This window comes from Sceloporus undulatus, chromosome 2 (assembly GCF_019175285.1).
Source record: "Sceloporus undulatus isolate JIND9_A2432 ecotype Alabama chromosome 2, SceUnd_v1.1, whole genome shotgun sequence".
In the NCBI taxonomy this organism is placed as follows: Eukaryota; Metazoa; Chordata; class Lepidosauria; order Squamata; family Phrynosomatidae; genus Sceloporus; species Sceloporus undulatus.
The window spans coordinates 315,876,361-315,884,104 of record NC_056523.1 but is presented as its reverse complement, the minus strand read 5'-3'; the positions used below and the strand labels follow the sequence as shown (position 1 = coordinate 315,884,104).

Below are 7,744 nucleotides of genomic sequence, written 5' to 3'. Positions count from 1 at the left end.
TTCTGGGATATGGAAAAGGTGGGGCATATTGACCCAAACTAGCATTGGTGCAGGAGATTCTTTTCATTCCTTAATGACTCATTCTTATCTCTTATCCATGATCAGCACTTATAAACGTGATGTTCTTAAAGTATCATTTCATTTTAAAGTTGAAGTTAAGTTAAACTGGTTGCACAAGACGGTATGGAAGTAGAAGATGTCAATTTTAGTAGTTCAGGATTTTCAAAGAGCAGGATCTTACAAACAGGCGTGAAAGCATGATGTTTAAGTTTTTATCCTGTAACCCATTCTCCTCCACTTCTTTCATTTACTTCTGAGTTGAGCTGGGTAACACAGAGCTTTGTATGCTTTGATCATGTGATGTCATTAATAAATTTATGTTTGTGACGACTGTGTGCATATATATGTATGATGTCAGGCTGATGGATTGAAAAACTGGTGCAGCCCTGCTGTACACCAGAATCCAAAGTGGGTATTTCTAATTCTTGATCATGTACCCTTCTCCTCTCTGCTCATTTTCTTTCCCTTATATACTCTTCCTTTTGGCTGTTTCAACCTCCCAAGGCTTTATTTCATCTGAGATCCATGCTCTCCTAAATTTATTTTCTCACCTAGGCTATTCTTTCACTACTCCCCAATTGGATTAGACCAAAATGCTACCATTTTGTGGGGTAGTTAGGAAACTGAATTCAGGTGAATAGGTAGCTTATCTTCATCCAAACATTTGTATATGATGTTATAATGGTCACTTTCTCAGCGTTAAACATTTGTGTAAAAGCAGTGGCCAACTTCCAATGATAATTAGTGGTCACTTGACAATTGTGTCGTGTAAGTGTCTTATGCAATACAGACTTTTGAATGTTACTTTCCTGTTTAAAATGTGCATTAACAATTGTGTGACAAACTTATGGACTGATAAGCTGCAACAAGATGAACCAAAATTTATTACTTCTTTTCCCAGTGCCATAACAAGGTATAAATATAACCAGTTAGCATTTATAGTTTACAACTTCAACAAAGGTTTCATCGCAGGGCTGGGGTGGGATAAGAATAGTTTCTTTTAGCTCTTTATTAAAGCGCCAGCTGCAATAGTAGCCTAGACATGAAAATAATCATATTATTATGGCATGAAACCTAGTGAAAATGTTCATCACCATTAGTACTATGACAATTTACATCTCTTTCAGTATGATAGAATTCAAAGACATAGCCATGTTAGTCTGGCTCAGTATGAAAAGGGATCTTGTAGCACCTTTGATACTAACTAAAAGGAAGAAGTTGGCAGCATGAGCTTTCATAGACTTAAATCTGTTTTTTCAGATGTGTGAAGTCTTTAGCTTTTCTTTCAGTCTTTGAGTTGGATAGACTGTATCCTATTTTACAGTGGGATAGTTCTTCACATAATTCATTTTATTTTAGTTTTGCATACATGTTTGCACCTTCTTGACATCTGCCCATTGTCCATAGGTGCATTATATTTTCTCATATGTACACAACAATTTTCAAGTGAAGTACAGGTGCTATATTTACAGAAGAGCTGTATACTGATGATCACGAAAGCAATTTTACAGGAGTATAGCACCTTCAAAGATATATGAAATAACTTACAAAAGAGTTCAAACGTACAAACAACTTTTTCCACCAACTTGAAATGCAAGGCCAGCTGCGGGCCGGATTTTTAACAACTATATTACAATGCATAGCCATATTACACAATGGTTTAGGCCAAGAAGTAAAGGGTATGTGCTTCTAGTAGTTATGTCCAGAGCAGAGTCATATCAGCTACACACGTGAAGAGTGTGAAGAGACCTGTAGAAGAACTCTTTAGGGTTTGAGAACTCAGATGACCAGAGCTTCAGTTTTATACATCATCTGGAATGTGGCACTTCTGAGAACACCAATGGCACCTTTAAACCCATTGTATTTGAGGTTGTATCTGTGATGACAGCGCCACCTATTAGGTCGGTCACAAGCAGTACTTCCCGTGACACCTACAGAAATGGGACAATGCAAAATGAAATGAAATCAAAGTATCAGAAACAGTTTATAAAAATGGCACATTTATTGCTACAGAACGGTCATGTACATGACGGCATTGAATAACTACAGATGGGAAACAGGTAATGGCCTACAGCAAGCTGTGTTTTTCTTCTTGAAGGAATTCCAGCACACAACCTGTTTGGACACTTCTACAAATCAGAAATACACCAAAAACATGAAAAAATTGAGGCACTCAGCCACACATTGAAAACAAAGTGTAACTGTTTTTTTAAAATCTTTTTTCTTTTTGTCCCTTTTATCATTTTTCCCTTTTTTTTTCATTTTTTTCTTTTCTGTTTCTTTTTAACTGTTGCAGCTATGTGTGTACAGTCGCAAAAAAATGTCCCCACTGCGACCTACAACTAAAAAAAGAAAGAAAGAAAAAAGAAGTAGCTACCATACAATTTTTATCTCAGTAACACATGGTAAAATAACATCTTTTAAATAGTAAAATAAAGTAACAAACTTTTACTCAGAATGATTCCAAAAATCTACAAAGAAGAAATATTCAGAATCCAACAATTCCCCCTCCCCACCCCTTGCAATATTCATGGTATAAAAGGATTGCTCCTGTGAAAAATAAGCCAAATATATTTTTTTATTTTTTAAATTTAGGGTTTTCTTTTATCCTACGAGGGTGTACTACAGTCTATTTTATAGCAAAAAGGTCACTAGACAAACAAAGCTTTGTAACAAAAAGCCAGGCACTGATACATGGTAAATCTCTGCTTTTTTTTCTCTTATCTTCACTTAGTTGCATCACAAGTAACAAGAATGAAAAAGGCCACAGTTCATATATTTTCACCATTACATAAGTCTATAATACTTGAAATGAGTATGGTCAAACCAGCACTGCACAAAGGTGAATCAACTTCAAGTCCCATGAGAAAGAATCTGTCAATTAAAAAAAAAAAAGAAAGAAAAAGAAAGAAAACAAGAAGCCAAAGATGTCTTGGTGCCCCATTGTGTTGGAATTCATCACATTCCATCTTTAGAATACCATTTTAACCCCTCCTCAAGTCAGTCAGTGGACTAAGTTTAATTTATTTGTGCTTTTTCTCCCCTGATGAATTCTCTTCATTCCTGGCAATGTACTGTATTGTTCGCTTTTCGGCACAGGTTGCATTGTGCCTATCAGACCGAAGACGAAACCTGCAAATGCCACCCCATTCCACCCGTCCCCGTCCCTCCAAACGAAATTAACAAACAAAACAAATCGGAAGACTGCATCGGTACAAGTTGCATCACTGGTTGAATTGACAGTCGTATAAACATTAGTGTTCCTTGCAGCTACACATAAGACAAATGTAAAACAAGAAAGAAAAAGCAAAGAAAAGAAAAAGGGAAAAAGGAAGTTCTAGATGAACACAGTTCCCTAATCAGCATATTTATAAATTACTTGAATGTGGAGGTGGATCTCTCAATAAACGTTTTGACAGTATTCCATAGAATAGTTTTTGTCCTCTGTTACCATATAACACATGGCCTTCCCTGGTCATTACAGGCAAGTCACCACCAGGTCTACTAAAATAAGTGACAGCTAACCCTGAAGACACCTGTTTGCAAATGATGGCAGCAGCAAAGGCTAAGCAGTTCCTGATGTCTGAATGCAGAAAAACAAATACCGACAAAAACCAGTGTGACTAGTCATCTTCAAGTTTAAATTCCATTATGGAACAGGAAACCATGCAGGCCAGATTACCGTTTGATACATAACTAAAAATCTCCTGGTTCTGTATACATCGCCAAGACAACCACCCCGTTTAGGCTCTTGCTCTGCCCAGAAGCACACAATGAACTAATGGTTAAAAAAAACCCATCCTTTTTATTATGGATTGTGAGTGATCTTGCTTGTGCATGCTTACAGAATGACATATATGCAGCTAGTTAATCAATTAGTAAAACAAAAAGCATTGTGGTTATTTTGATTTGTGTTTGCTACCTGTCTTTCATCTTGCTGTTTTATGCGTCTAATTGCAATTTTATCTTCAGTTCTCATGAAGGACTCATATCAGGATATCACCCTCTAGAAAGGTATGTGGGCAACACTCATAGATTGAACTGGGCGGTAGAAAATTTTGAGTTAAGTAAATGGAAAAACCTCACACTAGTAAAAGTGGAGGTAGACCTTGATGGCAGTTTGGTTTGTTACGATGTTTTAGCAAAACCTTATCTCCTGAACCAACAATGCCCCCCTAACACTATTTGCATTTTCTTTTACCTTTAATCCTGAGCAACATTCATATGCTTGACCGTTAAAAGAAAATCCCACAGTGTATTCAGAACACCAAGCTTTTGAAAGGAGTCAGAATACCATACCCATTTCAAATTTAAATAAAATCTCTTTAAAGGTACTGCCTTTATAATGAAATACTCATTTGTTCTCCTGACGGAAGCCTAACTCTGTTCTATTATGCATTTAATTGTAATGGTTTTAATCCACCTCCACATTTGAGAAACTTATCAACAAATAAAAGCATTTTAAAGTTTTACTGCTACTGAATATATTTACAGTTTTCAACACACATACACACACACACACACAGGTAATCAAAATGTTTATGGATATGTAGAGGGTGGTTCACATGGTAAACTATCATATTTGTTCTTTATGTTTTTCAGAAACATAAAATTCAGATTCTTATATCTCACTATTTAAATGAGATTTGTTTCAACCACACATTTTTTAAAAAAACAAAAAACTGATACAATGTATTAAAACACATAATAACAAGAGTCTACATGTAAAAATATAACTTTTACATACACAATTTCAAAATAATGATACGCTTGCCATTTTGTTGCATAAAATTTACAAATGTATTTTCCCCCCATTACTATGTAACTGGCAAAAAAGAGGAGAACAGATGGAACGTCTAGACCGTTTTCAATGGACTTATGGCGTTTACTCAGTGCTGATAGGTGGAAAAATCTACTCGAACGGGGAGATTTCATTTAAAAATACATGCCAAGTTTGTGTGGCTATTAAAAAAAACCTGAAGCTGGAACTGGAGACAAAAGGATGCTGACAAAGACTTAATTGGGAGCACTATGTGTTAATTGTTCTATATATCAAAGTCAATCTTTCAAAGATTTGCTATGGATACTAGTTCAGTTGTGCCCAAAGCTAGTTATTGGATGAACAGCTGTGCCATAGGTTTGATCTATGCTTCCTACTATATATATGTGTGTTAAGTAAAACCTTGATTCATACTGGCCAGAGAAATACTGTATTACTCCCCCTCCTCAAGAAAGTGCAACTTAATGCTTTAGAACGGGTAAGGCTTGTTCTAATGCTGCATGACAACTAGATATTGGCATATATATATTCATGAATGAAGGAGGAGGCAGCATATGGTCTACCTTTCAGTAATCCTGTTTGGAATTTTATAAAACTAAAAAATAAAATAAAATCAAAACCTGTCATTCACCTAGGAATTTTTCCCAATTGGAAGCCCCCTCCCCCATGTATTCTGAAATGCCTCACTGCATACTGTATTTAGGCTACACACATTAAGTTAACACTTCTACTGGTTTGTTAAATCACAGCCACCTTTAATTATGTTATGTTTTTCGATGATATAAACATTGGAAGGCACAGTGGTAACATTGTAGCATTCTAACCTTGTACCTCTGAAAAATCCCAGACATAGGGTCTAATGAGAGCAACGTTTATGATCCCGCCCACCCCGCTCCCCCCACGGCTGCTTGGACTAAGTCTCAGCAACATTGCTTGCAGTTTAGCTGCGCGCGATACGACTTCTCGAGTCCCTTGTTCTCCCCAGAAGACGGAAGAAACAACTCTCACTTTATCTATGAATGATAAACAATGTCAGGGTCAGCCTCTCATCCTGAACTGCCCCTCTAACAACACAGAGTTGGCACTACAGGTTACAATAAAGAACCAACGGGGGAAGGAGGAGAGAAAGAGGGCAAAAAAGATTCCTTATTTACAGTAAAATCTTTTTTTAAAAAAGTTAATCAGTACTTTTTTTTTTTTACAGGAGCAAAAAGTCTGAAACAAATGAACAAAAGCTTACCATATTCACTAATTTTAATATATATATTTATTTATATATATATATTTATATATATTTATATATGTGTGTGTGTGTGTGTGTGTGTCGTAGGTCTATAAGATCCATCTGTTCCTCCTACCCTAAGGAATGGCTAATGTTATCACTTCAGTTTTCATTAGGACGTTTGCTGGTTTTGTAAATATCTGGGTAGCAATGCTTCCCTTTTTAATATCCAGTAAGTATAAACACTAGCTGACTAGTACACCAACGAAAACGTTCATTTTTTTTCTTCAGAAGTACACTTTTCATTATTGCAAGTTTACAATTTTTAAATTAAATATTTTTTTCAGACTTACAAATTAATTATATTTTTTTTTTTCCAAAAGAAGTTTAGGCACAAATGCATTGTCCCACAGTGTGGAGAAGATTGCCATTCAGTCTCTTGGCTGTGCATTTACAGCTCCTAATGTACTGCTTGAAACATTCTGAATGATATGTTGAAGAGATGTGTCCCTCAAGTTGCACTTTTCTTTTTCTTTTCTTTTTTTGTTTCGAATCGGGAATGCTGAAATCTCTTGCGTCTGTATTCATAACTACTCAGACTTGTCTTATTATATTACAAAAAAGGGGGATAAGTGTTTGTGTGGTTTTAAGATAATACAGCTGTTAAGGAAGTGGTCTCTGGTTTACATGAAGAAAATGTGGCAACTTGGACCTGCAGAAAAAATGAGAAACATTTAGGCTAGCCAAGCAGAGCCAATATTGTTATTTTTGTTATTTTCATCATACAATATTCTTATTATACAGAATGACATCCAAGCTATTTCTCAGTTATCCTTCCCATGTCACTAGGAATCAGATTCTTACTGGCCTTTTAAAAAATTAATGCAGCAGTGACTATTTTCCTACTGAATATGACCTATTTCACTTTAGACCCAAGATAAAACCTACCACATTAATTCTTAGACAAAAAGTAGATGGAATGCAGGCAGAACCAAGGTTGTACCAAATCCCTCAAACAAGTGGGGAGATGGAGCATATGCAAATCCAACATGAGTCCCAATTAGAACAGATGTATTAAAATGCATTGCTTTTGTTAATCACAATTAACTTCAATCCCATTGATTTTAGTGTATCTACTCTAAGCAGAAGTAATGTTGGTTAAAAAGCAACACTGGGAGGTGGCATTGAATCTTTCCCTTTATTTTCAGCTCTCAATAATTTATCTTTGTTATCTTTATCTATCATCTAGGTTGGATTCCCCTTCCCCACTGTGGAAAAACAGCTAAATAAGAAGCTGTTTCATGGGTTAAAGGGTCTGGGTCTCTTCTCCCACACATCCATGTTTGTGCGTATGTGCCTTCAAGTTGTCTGTGGACTTATGGTGACCCCATTAATTTCAGAGAGTTTTCTTGGGTAAGGAATCCTCAGAAGTGATTTTGCCAGTTCCTTTCTCTGAAATAGAGCCTACAGCATACGATATTTGTTGGACTTTAAATTTGCCCCAACCCATCCTGGAGAGCTTCCTTTTGTAATTCATAGAATCACAATTAACTTGTTGGAAGTTGGAAGAGACTGCACGGGCCATCCAGTCCAACTCCCTGCCATGCAGGAAATCCAATCAAAGCATCCCCAATAGATGGCCATCTAGCCTCTCCTTAAACACCTCCAAGGAAGGAGAATCC

The 7,744-nt window shown here is 36.3% G+C and overlaps 1 protein-coding gene across 21 annotated transcripts in view; it reads right to left on the bottom strand.

Annotated features, from left to right (window-relative positions):
- Positions 1–916: 916 nt before the first annotated feature.
- The window catches only part of TCF4 (transcription factor 4), a 438,455-nt gene continuing 431,627 nt past the window's right edge, over positions 917–7,744 (bottom strand). For 19 of the 21 annotated variants that reach the window (XM_042454744.1, XM_042454750.1, XM_042454746.1 and 16 more), the window contains one exon: positions 2,039–6,774. The gene's annotated coding sequence lies outside the window, so the exon portion shown is untranslated. Of the gene's footprint in view, positions 1,992–2,038; positions 6,777–7,744 lie in introns of those variants that run through there. The other 2 variants (XR_006102477.1, XM_042454739.1) reach the window with 2 other exon arrangements.